Source organism: Ochotona curzoniae, unplaced genomic scaffold (assembly GCF_017591425.1).
Source record: "Ochotona curzoniae isolate NIBS_2020 unplaced genomic scaffold, NIBS_Ocur_1.0 scaffold_4701, whole genome shotgun sequence".
NCBI lineage: Eukaryota > Metazoa > Chordata > Mammalia > Lagomorpha > Ochotonidae > Ochotona > Ochotona curzoniae.
Window position 1 is genome coordinate 71,993,592 of NW_024467122.1, and position 15,559 is coordinate 72,009,150.

Consider the following 15,559-nt stretch of genomic DNA (forward strand, 5'->3'; position numbering starts at 1 on the left):
CCAAGTGCAACTCGTGGCTCCTGGCTTCAACCTGACCCAGATTTGGTTATGGTGACCATTTGGGCAAGTGAGCCGGTGGTTGGAAAAATGTCTTGGTTTCTCTGCCTCTGCCCCCTGCCTCCATGTCTCATTCTGCCTTTTAAATAAATAAATCTTGGGCCCAACACAGTAGCCTAGTGACTAAATCCTCATCTTGCATCCGTTGGAATCCTATATGGGCACCAGTTCATGTCCTGGCTGCTCCATTTTCTATCCAGCTCCCTGCTTGTGGCTTGGGAAAAAGGTGGAGGATGGCCCAAAGCCTTGAGCCCCTGCACCCGTGTGGGAAAACTGGAAGAAGCCCCTGGCTCCTGGCTTCGGATCTGCTCAGCTCTGGCTATTACAGCCGCTTGAGGAGTGAACCTGTGGACAGAAGATCTTTCCCTCTGCATCTCCTACTCTCTGTAACTCTGCTTTTCTAAAAACAAAATGAATTTCTAAAATACATATATATATACAAATATATTAATTTTTTTTAAAATTCCACTGTCTTATTGTCTTCCCTCACTGGACACTGGATCTTCACAATACTCCCTCAGAGGAGGAGAGACACGAACTCCCTGGGTTTGTAACGAGGAAACTGCACCCAAAGAATCAAAAGGTACATTTGTATTAGGCAGGAGAGATGATCTTAAGGAATGTTGAAAAGACAAGATATACACACGGAAAACACCATCGAAAAGGGAGGAATAAATTTTTAAAAAATCAGTGTTTTAAGGCCAAGCATGATTAACTGCTTCAAAGATGACAGTGATCACAAGATACCCAAAATCAAGGTCAAATCAGCTCTACGGTCCACGACCCCCACTTTGTCCCATCTCCTGTCCATCCCTGCCACCATCAACTCCTGCTGCACAGTACCCCCCCGCAGCTTCTGGACCAGCCTCCTTGGGCCCAGGAGCGCCCCAGTCACTGCAGTGAGCTTCGAAACCTGCAAGGCTCGTCCAGCCAGAGCCTTGCTCCTAATCTAAAGAATGCTTTAACCTTTGGCCCGGCTCAACGACCTCTCAGCACCCAGCTGCCTGAAATTCTCTGCTTATACTCCTTGTCTGCACAATGACAAGGAATGCACATCCTGGGTGATTCTATCACTGTGTGATATGTGTATGTCTACACAGGCCTGCATGGTCCAGGCCTAACCCCAGCAAGGCCTCTTTTCCTTCCTCTCCCACCCCACTTCCCTTCATTGCCTTCTTCCTTTGCGCAGAGAGACAGAGAGAGAACACCCATCCCCTTACACCCCCAATATCCGGCACAGCCAGGGCTGAGCCAGGCTGAAGCTGTGTTCCCAGGTATCCTGCAGAGATGAGGACTGCTAGAGCAATCACCATAGCCTCCCAGAGTCTGCATCGGCAGGAAGCCAGGAGCCGGAGCTGGGACTTGAACCAAAGCACTCCAGTGTGGGACATGGGCATCTCAACCACCAGACCAAAAGCCTGCTGCCAACATGGTCTCTTGATGACCTGTCAGTAGGGAAGCCCAAGATGTGTGGAGTCACTACTGGCCTCAGGTGGCACCCAAGTGCTGGACAGTAAATTGATTGTAGCTAGTGAAAGACGACACTCTTCAATAAGGATGAGGAACTGGCACCATGGCATAACAAACCACGCTTCTGTCTGTGGTGCTGACTTCCCATATGGGTGCCAGTTCGAGTCCCAGCTGCTCCACTTCCAATCCAGCTCCTTGCTAATGACCTGGGAAATCAATAAACAATGACTCAAGCCCTCAAGCTCCTGAACCCACATGGGAGACCCGGAAGAAGTTCCTGACTCCTGTCGTTAGACCAGGCTAGACTGGCTGTGGCAGCTATTTAGGGAGTGAATCAGAAAATGGAAGACCCCTCTATTGTTCCTTCTCTCTCACTGTAACTCTGCTTTTCAAATTAATAAATAAATCTTGAAAAAAAAAAAAAGACCAATAGAATAGGATGAGGATGAGAAGTATGGTAGGATAAAGAGGTGTTTTCTATCCAGGGTTCTGTGGCTGCACGGTGGCGTGTGCTGCTTTCAGTCGCTCCGTCAGCAGCTGGACGGCTTTGGCTGCAGCAGCAGCACTGCCAGCACGTGAGTCATGCATGGCGCTGAGATCTTGCCAGGCAGCAGGGTCATTCAGCTCCAGTGTGATTTCAGGGAACTGTCCCAGCCTGTGCATCTGTCCTTGAGTAGAGCATCAGCTGGTCACACACAATAGGATGTGGTCTCTGCCCCCGGCCTGGAGAGCCCCCAAAACCTCTGGAATGGCAGTGTTACCTGAATCTATGCTGTTGAGTGACTTCAGGTGGATCCTGATGTAGCCTCAGGCTGCGGTTGGTCACCAGAAAAATCAAGGATTCAGAAGGCAGGAGCATTAGCAGCCCACTGCCCTGCAGCAGGGTGAGAGCTGGGGCAGGGAGCACTGCAGCATTTGCGAAGCAGGAAGCTGGCGAGGGCCTCTCCTGGACGATGCACAATCGCAGCTTAGACATGCAGGCTCCTGCGCTCCGGACTCTCACCAAACACCTCTTCATCAGCCATTGGCTTTGTGTCTGATAATGACCTCTCACAGACCCAGAAAGAATATCCTATTTAATAAGTCTTACATGTCAATGGTATGCCTCATAGCAAAATGATCCAACATAAGCAGGGGGTCTTGTGGACCTCAGGGTCTAAGTGCTTGGTCACAAGTACAGGTGGACTGGCGGCTAGAGTGGAAGCATCTTGGCTGGGCTGAACCCATAGGCTGTGGACTCCCTGCAAATTCTGCCCGTTGACTGTCTGAACTGAACTGAATTGCTGGACATGCAGATGGCATCAGGGAATTGGCTGCTGTCAGAAAAGATCCCAGATAGCCCTCTGTCTTGTCCTGTGTGTGCTCATTTCCAGAACTTTTGCCAGGAACTCTCTTTCCTCCTGTCCTTTGGACATCATATTTTCCTAGGTTTACTTCTTTCTGCCAATTTTAATCTCATCCTTCAATGCCACTTCCACAGCAGGTTCTCCTTCATTAACATTGGTCAGAACTTGGAGTCAGGTGGACCCCTCAGATCCACAACTCCCACCATAACACTCACCTCACCTCATGCCTGTCCCTTGCATTATTTCCAGTGTTTAAGCATCCTAGGCTCCCTGAGATGTGGGCCACATTTGTCTGGTTCAGCATCACATTCAATCCCTGACACGGGGATGTGAACCGTCATCCTTGCCTTGCAAGGTGGATTGGTCCTGGGACCCCCGGATGTCCAAGTCTCAATCATAACACAGTACTGGGGCCAGTGCTAAGCTAGCATGGATTAAACTGTTGCTTGCAACATGAGCATCATTTTGGGGCACTGGTTAGATTCCTGGCTGCTCCACTTGCCATGCAGCTTCCTGCTAATGCACCTGGGAAAGCAGTGCAGAAGGACCCAAGTCCTTGGAGTCCTGCACCCATGTGGGAGGCCCAAGAGAAGTGTCAGGATCCTGGCTTCAGCCTGGCCCAGTCCCGATCGTTGCAGCTACCTGGGAAGTGAACCAGCAGATAGAAGATCTCTCTTTCTCTCTCCCTGGAACTCTGCATTTCAAATAAATAAATAATTGTAAAAGCACAGTATTTATATCTAACCTATTTGTGTCCTTTAAACCACCCCCAGACAGATACCTAATGCAGCAATGCTCTGTAAGTAGCTGTTACACTGTATCGTTTAGGGAATAATGAGGAAGGGAGAGAGTATGAGACAGATCGGGTCCCTGATGGAACAGTCAATGGGAGCCACCCCTTGGAAGTATCTGAGTTGCTTTCTTCTTCCCAGAAACTGCCATTAGCAAACTAATCCCACTCCTGAGTTTCTAGTTTTATCATGAGGACAGCAAGGAGGCAGTAATCCCACCCTTCTGAGTTCTTAGCTTGTCTTGAGAATGGAGAGAAGTTACCGGTCACATCCTTCTGATGGCTTTTTGATTTATCATGAGCAAAGTAGACAGAATTACAGTTCTAGCTTTCTGATGGACTTTGTCCCAGCCCTCTCATTGATTGGTAGTTGTTGTTTTGCTCACCCAAATTGTGATTAAAAGACACCACTACTGGGCCTAATGCAATGGTTCAATTAGCTAATCTTCTCCTTGCAAGCACCAGGATTCTATATGGGTACTGGCTTGTGTCCTCGTTGCTTCACTTCCCAGCCAGCTCCCTGCTTGTGGCCTAAGAAAGCAGTAGAGGACGGCCAAAAGGCTTGGGACCCTGCACACACAGGAGACCTGGAGGAGGCTCCTGGCTCCTGGCTTCGGATTGGCTTGGCTCTGGCTGTTGAGACCACTTAGGGAGTGATCCAGCAAACTGGAGGTTTTCTTCTCTGCCTGTCCTTTTCTCTATATATCTGACTTTCCACTAAAAATAGATAAATCGAAATAAAAAGATACTACTTCCACCATTTTCTCTGGTCTTCCCTCTCTTGGAGCCTACCTCCTAATGCTGCAGCAAGACGTTTCCATCTAATAAATTTTGCTTTGCTCACCAAAATTGTCTGCATGAAATCTCTTCTTTCACGTGAGACAACAGAGGTTGCCTCCATCCTTTGCGTCGATTTTCCTGCAATATAATCACATGAACCTTAAGAGTGGTGAACTTTGGGCCTGGCATGGCAGCCTAGTGGCTAAATATTTTGCCTTGCATATGCTAGGATTCCATATGGGAACCAGTTTGTGTCCCAGCTGCTCCACTTCCCATCCAGCTCCCTGTTTGTGGCCTGGGAAAAGCAGTCAAGGACGGCCCAAAGCCTTGGGACCCTGCACCCATGTGGGAGACCCAGAAGAACCTGCTGGCACTTGGCTTCAGATCAGCTCAGCTCTGGCCATTGAGGCCACTTGGGGAGTGAACCAGCGCATGGAAGATCTTTCTCTCTGTATCTGCTGCTATCTGTATATCTACCTTTCCAATATAAAAAAGAAAGAAATCTTGAAAGAGAGAAAGAGAGAGAGAAACATTGCAAGCTAGCGCATATAATGTCCAAACAAGTAATTCTTTTCATAGATGTTGGTTTATACTACTATTTAGAGCTAGACTAATGACTGCAAGTCATATGTGGTAACTCTAGAGAAACCTCTAGGTACTAAGATTCAGATGATAAATAGACCTAATAATTATTTAGGCCAATGTTGTGGAGTGGTGGATTAAGGTGCTGCTTGCAACACTGGCATCCCATATGGGCACCAGTTTGAGTCTCAGCTACTCAACTCGCCATCCAACTCCCAGGTCCGAGAAACACTGGATGATGGCCCAAGTGCTTCAGCCCCTGCCACTCACACAGGGCACCCTGCTGCAGCTCCAGGCACCTGACTTAGCCTGGCACAGGCTTGGCCATGGCAATCATTTGGGGAGTGAACTAGTACATGGCAGGTCTCTCTCTCCCTATCTCTCTCTGTGTCTCTCAAGATTTGTTTTATTTTTATTGGAAATACAGAGAAAAAGAGAGGCAGGGAGGAATATTTTCCATCCTTTGATTCACTCCCCAAGCGGCCCCAATGACCAGAGCTGAGCTGATCTGAAGCCAGGAGCCTCTTCTGGGTCTCCCACAAGGGTGCTGGGTCCCAAGGCTTTGGGCCGTCCTCGACTGCTTTCCCAGGCCACATGCAGGGAGTTTGGATGGGAAGTGAGGCTGCTGGGATTAGAACCAGTGCCCATATGGGATCCCAGCATGTCCAGGGTGAGGACTTTAGCCCCTAGGCTACTGCACCAGGCCCTAGGTCTTTCTCTGCTATGACTCTGCCTCTCAAATAAAGTTTAAAAAGACCTTTTAAAAATGGTAAGTATTCAATGAATGGCGTAAAGCGGGACAAAGGAAAGAAGGGACAAAGAACAAACTGAAAACAACAGCGAGATATTACAGAATTCAAGCACAGTCACATTCACAATCGCGTGATCTATGACTGGCCTCCACTGTGCTATTAAAAGAAAAAGATTTAACAACATGTAAAAAGTCTGAAAGAACAAACTCACTATAAAACCATTGCCCAGTTAAAATTAAAGATAGGAAAAAATACCCAGAAAATTAATCATTAAAAAGCTTGAAATGGATACACTGGTATCATTTAAAAATCACTTTAAAGTTAGATAATAGACAAACATAAACAGAGGCATTTCATGATGAGAAAAGGGCTGTTTCTGAGCAAGACATTACTAAGCATGCACTGAGCAAGAGTTGCAAATTCCACGAGAAACTAACAGACCAAAAAGAGGAAACAGATCTGCGTGTATAATTGTAGATTTCCACACTCTCGCTAACCGAAGGAACAAGCAGATGGGGTGCACAGGTCTGGCCAAGCTATTAAAATGCCACACTGGGATGCTCACAGCCCTATAAGCATTGGGGGTTCAAGTTCCAGCTCGCTTCCTGCCAAGGTAAGTGCTACAGATGATGGCTCCAGTACCTGGGCACACTGGGACAGCTCTGGGCTCCAACCTGCAGCCTTGCTTAGCTCTGGCTGTTACGGGCCTTCAGGGAGTGAAACAGCATATAGAAAAACCTCTCTGTCTCTGTCTGCCTTTCAAAGGAATAAAAGAAAGAAACTCAGGAAGTACGCATGATTCCTGTTCAAAACTGTTGAAATTGCTTGACCTAATACATAAACCATAAAATGCCACATCCAACACTGCTCAAGGACACGTGTGACGCCCACAAGCAGAGGCTTCCTGCCACACCGTGAACAGTCTCGGGAAATTGGTAAGGTTGGAATTATACAGGATCTGTTCTCTGCGTTCGCGAGAATCAAATTTAAAAAGCAAATGAGAAAAAGATAAATAATCCCTAACTATTGAGTAATTAAACAGTACACATCCATGTAACCCAAGACAAAATGATGACATTTTGGTAAAAACAAACAATAAAAAACAGAAAGCAAGAAAATTATTACAGAATGATAATGAAACTATTAAAAGCAAAAATTCATGAGCTACATCGAAGGGAGTTCTTGGACATTTATAGCCTCACATGCTTATTTCAGATAAGATAAGAAGCATGGTGCAAAAGCAGTGTTCTGGTTTTTTTTTTTTTTCTTTTTCTCTTGTTTTTATTATTTTCCATGACACAGTTTTGCAGGGTTAGGGATCCTTCAACCTTCTTCCCCGTTTCCCCTTCCTAGCTCTTCCTATGTTATTACAGAAGCGTAGTCCTTTAGCAACATTCATAAAGTTAATGTTCTGCTGTTGAAGTAGATTATAGGATTGTAGGCATAGACAGCGATAGAAACTAGTATCAAACTGTCAAGGTGTATTTAGCAGTGGCATTGGGAGTCCTCCTTTTATTCAGAAGCGGAGATGCATGCACGCTGCACTGTGTCCTCACTTCCTCCTACGCCAGTCTCCATTGTACATTCTCCTATGGCAATACACGTATATTCTTGGTTACTTATGTATTGTTTTGTATTTTGCATGAAAGTTTCCTTATATCAGAGAGACTATAGAAAAGCAGTGTTCTAACGTTTTGCCTTAAGAAGGCTGGCAAAGGAAAGCAAAACACAAGGGTCTTCAAAAGTTCATGGAGAACACATTTTATATATATACATTTAAAAAAAAACTATATGTGGATTTCAAAGCAGGCATTATGATGCAAGGGGCTAAGCTGCTACTTTGGACATCAGCATTCCATACAGGTTCTGGCTCGGTTCTCAGATGCCCCACTTTCAATCTAGCTTCCTGCTAACGTGCCTGGGAAGGCAGCAGAAGATGGCCCAAAGACTTGAGCCCCTGCCATCTATATGGCAGACCTGGATGAAGCTTCTGACTTCAGCCTGGTCCGTCCTGACTGTTGTAGCCATTTAGGGAGTAAGTCATCTCTAACTCACCCCCCACACACAACACCACATTACACAACTTTTCAAATGAACTAAAGCTTTGAAAAACTATATGTAGATTTCAAAAAAATTTGCAACAAAATTCATTTTTTGTTTAGTTTTGCTTTAATTTGAGAGCAACAGAGACGCAGACACAGATGCAGAGAGATCTGCACCCTGGTCCATTCCCTGAATGTTCACAGCAGTCAGGTGTGAGGCAGGTGAAGCAGGAAGTCTGGAACTTACAGCAGGTGTCCCGTGAGGGTGGTAGTGACCCAAGCTGTTGAGCATCCCCGTGGCATCCACAGCTATATTAGCAGGAAATTGGAACTGGAGGAAGATCAAGGGCTCAAGTCCAGGCAGTCCAATATGAGACGCAGGTGCACCAAGGGACATCTTATCTGCTGTGCCAAAATCAATCAGTCCCCAAAACCATAATGTTTAATTTTTAAAAATATGTTTACATATTTACTTATTTATTAAGATGTATTTATTTTTATTGGAAAGGCAGAGTTACAAAGAAGAGGAGAAAGAGAGAGGAAGATCTTCTGTCCACTGATTCACTCCCCAAGTGGCTGAAATGGCTGGAGCTCAGCCAAGCCAAAGCCAAGAGCCCAGAACTTCTTTGGGTCTCCCAAGTGAGTGCAGGGTCCCAAGGTTTGGGCCACCCTCAACTTGTGGCTTTCCCAAGCCACAAGCAGGAAGCTGGATGGGAAGCAGGGCCGCCAGGATTAGAACCAGTGCCCATATGGGATCCCAGCACATTCAAGGCAAGGACTTTAGCTGCTAAACTATCATGCCTGGCCTGAGGAAAATCTTCTATCTGCTGATTTACTCCTCAAGTGGCCACAACAGCCAGAGTTGCGCTGATCTGAAGCCAGGAGCTTCTTCCAGGTCTCTCACGAGGGTGCAAGGTGCCAAGGCTTTGGGCCATCCTTGACTGCCTTTCTAGGCCACAAACAGGGATGGGAAGAGGGCCACTGGGACACGAAACAGCACCCATATAGGATCCCAGTGCATGCAAGGCAAGGGCTTTAGCCACTAGGCTACCGCATCCAGCCCTATTTATTTATGTAAAAGGCAGCTATAGAGACAGACAGATGGAGAAGCAGAGATCTCCCCTCTGCTGGTTCACTCCAGCTGGGCCTGAGCTGGCTAAAGCCAGAAGCCATAACTCAGTCTGGGCTTCCATACCAGGGCAGCAGGGAGCAAAGCTTGCTATCATAATGTTACCTTTCAGGTCCCTTCCCTACCAACTTTTTGAAGAACCCTAGTATAAATCACATGAAAAAGAAGGATAAAGATTAAAGATTATCTATTAAACTGATGGAAACTATTTTTTAAGATGAATGAATCTGATAGAACAAGCTAAACTGATCAAGAAGGGCAGATTATCAGCGTAGCCATCTAAACACCTACAGCCTGTGTCCGAGTGCTGGGATTCACATCCCTGCTCCGCTCTTGGCTGCAGCTTCCTGTGTGTGCTCAGCATGGGAGGCCAAGGTGATGCTTCCATAAGCTGGATCCCTGCCACCCTCGTGAGAGGCCCTGGGGGTGCTCACAGCTGCAGTTTCTGCCTAGCCTAACCCCAGTTATTCCCTCTGGGCAGTGACTCAGCAGATGGAAGATCTCCCTGTGCCTGTCTCTGCCCTCAAATCATAATTGAAAAAGATGGATATAAAAAAAATAGAACTAAAAGTTTAAAAATATAGACTAAAGTAATCCAAGGGCCGGGGAGGAGAGGTGGGGAGGGAAGAAGATGCAAATGAACAATGAAATGGAAATTGAAAGGGGGCTTGCCGTACACGCAGCTGCTGCCAGGTCAGCAGAGACCACGCTAACCAGCACACCTCATATTCCGGAACATTGGGTAAAATGGGCACATTCCTTGAAAGACACAGAGAACAACTCTCACTTTCAAAGAAATAGAAATGGGAACAGCCCCATAGCTATTTAAAACCTCAAGTGCAGAATTGGAAATCCTCGCTCAAGGAAGACTCCCGAAACTTTGGCTTCCCTGGTGAGTTCTAGAAAACACTTAAAAAGCCAGTTCCGTAACTGTTTTCCTTGGCAGAGGGAATACTCCGCAGCATGTTTTCAGAGACTCACACTAGCCAGATACCTAAGCACAGTCAGTATAGCAAGGCCACTCGGACACTTCATGAGCACAAATGCAAAACCTCTCAACAGATTTCACGTAGTTGGTGAGCAGTGTTGTAGTCTCTTGGGCTAAGCTGCTTACAACACTGGCATCCGATGTGGACGTAGGTTCCAATTCCAGCTGCTGCACCTCTGACCCATACACCTGCTAATGTTCCTGGGAAAGCAGCAGAAAGTGGCCTAGTACTTGGGCTACTGCCACCAAGAGGGAGCCCCAGATGAAGTTCCAGGCTCCTGGCTTCAGCCTAACCCTGCTTTAGTTGTTGTGGTCATCTGGGGAATGAACCAGCTGATGGAAAATCTTTGTCTCTCTCTCTCTCTCTAACCGTGCCTGTTCAATCCATAGATAGCTAGTTAAATCCAGAAATGTTCAAAAAGGATAATGCATGAAGACAAAATAATCCCTAGAATCACCTGCACAGATATAGAAAAAGTATGTGGGAATGTTCGGCGATCATAATTAAAAGTTCTTATCAAACAAGGAATAAAATTAGAGAACTCTCTCACCCTGATAGAGAGAATCTAGAATGTAGCTGCATTGTGGTGCAGTGACTTCAACTCTGCATGGGACAACTGTACCTCCTGTCAGAGAGCCGGAGGTCAGGTCCTGCCTCACTTTTTGACTCAGTTTCCTGGGAACGTGCAACCTGCGAAGCACTGGCACATGGTTGGAGGACTGTGTTCCCTGGCACCCATAAGGGAAGCCCCGATGGAGCTCTGTGCTCCTGGCTTTGTCCTAGCTCAGCCTCGGCCATTTTGGCCATTTGGAGATGAATTAGCATACGGAAGCTTTCTCTCTCTCTCTGTCTCGTTTCCTCCCTCTATTGCTCTTTCAAATAAAGAATAAATATTTTTTTGAAAAGAACTACAATCTATAAAAACAGGATAGCATTAAAAATATACAGAAATAGGGGCCCAGAGCTGTGTAGTCTAGCAACTGAAGTCTTCACCTTGCATGCGCCGGGATGGCATATGGGCATCAGTTCCTGTCTCAGTAGCTCTGTTACCTATCCAGCTCCCTGCTTGTGGCCTGGGAAGGCAGTTGAGGATGGCCCAAAGCCGTAGGATCCTGCACCAGTATGGGAGACCCAGAAAAGGCTCCCGGCTTCTGTCTTCAGATCGGCTCAGCTCCGGCCATTGGGACCACTTGGGGAGTAAATCAGTGGATGGAAAATTTTCCTTTCTGCCTTTCCAATTATATATATATATATGTAAGTAATCCAATTATTATGCTACTCATTGGCAAAAGAAGAATGGAAATCAGGCCAGGATTTCTATTCTCACCTCTTCTGTTCAAAATTATGGCAGACCGCAACTGTAGGCAACTAACTTTGTATCTCGGCAAGTATCACACCACCTGGAGAAAAACAGCTAATAGCTGGCTGGCATTCTAGGCCTGGTTCATGCCAACTTTGTGTAAACATAACAGTGTACCATGATAGCTGCCTATTCTATTCTTCCACATCAAATCTGCAAGGGGGACGGTGAGTTAACCACTGGTACTTGCCTGCTTGAGTCCTTGGGTAGGTGGAGGCCACTGAGGATTTTTGATGTGGATCTTCCTGAGTCAGGTCATTGTACCCACTGCAGAGGGGAGGTCTACTGGATTTTGGCATCAGCAGACAAAAGGTTCTTTCATCTCGTGTTGGCCTCAGACACATCAGCATCTCTGATCTCATGGACCAGAATCTGTGGGTGGATGTTCTGGTCTCAGCAGACACACGCTTGATTAGATCACCTGCATTACTGCGAAAAAGCCAGCGACATCTCAGCGTGATGAAGAAGATGTGTGGGGACAAAGCTCTTGGTACTGAATGGAAGTTCTCTGGCCCAGGAGAGGGATCCATTAGACGAGCCAGAAAGGATTCCAAACCCCAACTAGGCAAACCCTACGACTCTAGTCAGCAGGAAGTAACTGCAGAAGACGTGATGAATCTGAACCTTGCAGCAACACTTCGAGTAAGAATCGCAAACTTGTGAGGGGGGAATGAAATGGGATTGGAAGGTAGCTAGCTTAGGGTCATGAGCTGGAAGCCACACTTCCTCTGCTCTTTGTAAACCCTGTCTAAACGACCCCTCCCCTAGGATGTGCTTGCCCTCAGGCGGACCTGGGGAGGCATCAGGAGACTGCTTCCCTTCCCAAGATCATGTGAATACTGGCAGAGTGGAGGAGTGGTCTCTGATTTTTCATGGACGCAGAATGGAAGGCAGAAACATTTCACTCTCTCACCTTTCCTCTCCTGACCCACTCTACCTCCTAACACGTCCCACATGCTTCCGTGGTCTCCTCACCTTTTAATCAAACTTAAAATATGTTTTTTTTAAAGAAACTTATGAGAAGCCCAGCCTAAGTAATAAACCAAGGAAAAGCAATACCTGATGTGCAGGTTGATAAAGAATAGATAACGTCATATTTTCATTTGCAAATGATATAAGCACACAAATATAAAATTCAAATTGATGCTTTAACAAGATCCTAGCAGTACCGGGGTTAATAAAATTATAGAATGCAAGGATCATATAGAGATGGATATCAATTGTATTTTTGTGTAATGCCAACAATTAAATTGGAAAAATAAATTAAGAAAATCAACACTGCTAACCACATGAGATATTATATACTTATAATGTGCTATTTGTGGTAGTGTTAAGAACATGAAATATTAACAGTAAATTTAATAAAACCTGTACAGGACCTTTGCTTTCCAGACTATAAAACACAGTGCAGAGAAACCTGATTGGTTGGGGAGCCATGTTCATGCCTGTGAAGCCCACATGTTTTTAAGATTTCCACTTCCTTCACATTGATTTATAGGTTCAATTAAAAATCCTGGCCAAAACATTCTAGCAGCATCTTTTGAAGAGAGTAAATAATTATCTATTTATATAGAGGAAGACCTTAGGTGCAATCAAAATGATTTTGAAATGGCACAGAATATAAGAATTTACACTACCTGATTTCAAGACTTACTGTACATGCGAATGCAACGGTTGGCACTGACACAACCACAGACATTCAGATCGTTGAAACCAAACGAATAACCCAGAAAGAAGACAACATGGCTCGGGAAGTGGTTTTCAGCAAAGGTGCCAAGACAATTAATGTAATGGTACAAAGGAGAGTTTTTCAGCAAATAAAGCTGGCACAGCTGGACATCTGTGGGAGAGGAGTGGACACCTTCCCATCTGTCCCCCACCTTCCCGGCCCTAGGCTGCTTCTTGTGATGAAAGGCAAGACAACCCTGCAGCTCCTTCTAAGAGAACGGACTTCCTGGGGAGTTATGTTTGGAGAAATTCACTTCTGAGCATGTTGAGGAAGGTAACGCAAATTTGAGTGGTGAGAAATTAGAAGGGGATGAGCCTGGCTCCATGGCCCAGTGGCTAAATCTTCACCTGGTACACACCAGGATCCCATACGGCTGCCGATTTGTGTTCAGACTGCTCCACTTCCCTTCCAGCTTCCTGCTTGTGGCATGCAAAGGAGTAGAGGATGGTCTGATGCCTCGGGATCCTGCACCTGTGTGGGAGACCTGGAAGATGTTCCTGGCTCCAGCTTTCAGCTTAGTGCAGCTCTGGCTGTTACATCTACTTGGGGAACGAACTGGTGGATGAAAAATTTTTCTCAGTGTTTCTCCTTCTCTCTATAAACCTGCCTTTCTGATAAAAATGGATAAATCTTAAAAAAAAGAGAGAAGGAAAGAAGAAAAAAGAAAGAAAGAGAAAGAGAGAGAGAGGGAGTGAGGGAGGAAGGAAGAAACTAGGAAGGGGCTCAGTTATATCAGCTGGAAACAGCATCAGGGCACAAGAAAGGAAGGCAGGAACAAGGCTTCAAACGTGGCCATACATGCAGGTGCAAAGGAGTCCAGTTTCAACTGGACCAGATGCCACAGTGTGTCATATCCTCACATATTTTCACAAACAACACAATCAATACAGGCAACAAATCAGACTACACCAAAGTCACCATCGACCCATTCTAAGCCTGTTCATGTTGTGAAAGTCTTTGGTCTTGGCTTCCGTTTGGTCCTAAGAAGCTCTCTGCATTGGCATATCCCTAGTCCTTGGGTAACCAACTGGATCCGAAGTCACTCTGTAAACAAACTGAGCACCCGACTTAGGAATTTGCCTTTGTGACAAATGACTGAGTCTCAGCCAATCGTAGCAGCCAAGCTTCAGTGAGAGGTAGGGACAGAGCCTTCAAACCAGGGTCAGGGAAGGCAAGGCCAAGCCTTCACCATGGAGCTGTCTCAGAACCTCACTTCTGTTTTCTGTGTCCTCACCTACCTTTATCTGCCCATGAATGTTATCGAGCCATGTGGGTTTTTCTGAAGGTGTCTGGCTTTGGACCCTGCCCAATCATGAATCATTCCTTGCTCAATTGAACTCTATTAAGTTTAATTTGTCTAATGTTTGCCATGGAGACAAACTGCCCAGTGTGATAGTCATAGGAGTATGCTACTTTCTCCATATTCTACACCCCCTTCCTATTGGTTATGCGATTTACCTCTTTGTTACACTATTACGGTCTGATTTTTTATGTGAGAACATAAACTTTGCAAGAACATAGCCCTCTGACTTTTTCCTTCCCTCGTTTTTGTTTTTAGATTCATTTTTTTAAAATCATTTAAAATTCAGAGTTACAGAGAGAAAGAGAGAAAAATCATCCATCTATTGGTTCACTCCCTAAATGGCCAAAATGCCAGATCTGAGCCAGGTTAACTGGAGCTTTTTCTGGTTTTCCCACCTTGGTGCAGGAGCCCAAGCTGGTGGGCCATCTTCTGCTACTTTCCCAGGTGCATTAGCAAGGAACCAGATCTAAAGTGAAGCATCCGGACTTGAACCAGTATCCCTATTAGATGCTGGTATCTCAGATGGAAACTTAGCCTGCTCTTCCACAATGCCAGAACCCTCTATTTTTTTTTTCAATTATGCTTGACAAGAAAACCGACAACAGCTGATGTATTAAAAAATTAATAAATTATTGGGTATGAAAATACTATAAATCAGAAATATTTCAATAGAAAAGCAAAATGCTACCAAAAATATAACATATAAAAAATATATTAATACAAATATAAAAATACAAAAAATACAAAAAATATAAAAAGTGACGATACTTAACAAACTTATGACATGATGCTAAATGTCATGAGTAAGGGGGAAATGGAATAAGACCCCATTGAGATATGGTTTTACACACACAAGACAGGTAAAAATGCAAAAGTTTCACAATATGGACTGTCATACAGGATGTGATTGGCAATTCAGACAGTGCAGGTAGCAATACAGATTGGTACAACCAGTTACCAAATAATTGGTCATTTTCACATAAAAGTCAACATTTCCAAATTCTAAGCAGTGGTTCTTGTACTGGTGTGTGACTCAGAATCACCTAGGAAACTTTGCTTCATTAAAAAAAAAAAAAGAGAGAGCATGTGTTCTGTGTCACGTCATTTCCCTGATGGTTCCCACACACTCTGAAACTTCAGGATCACCGTGGTGGCTCCAGTTCTTCAGTGAACAACCTGCTAACACTCTGGCAGCTGTTCACTGGAGCAAGATTTCTATCAGAATAAAAA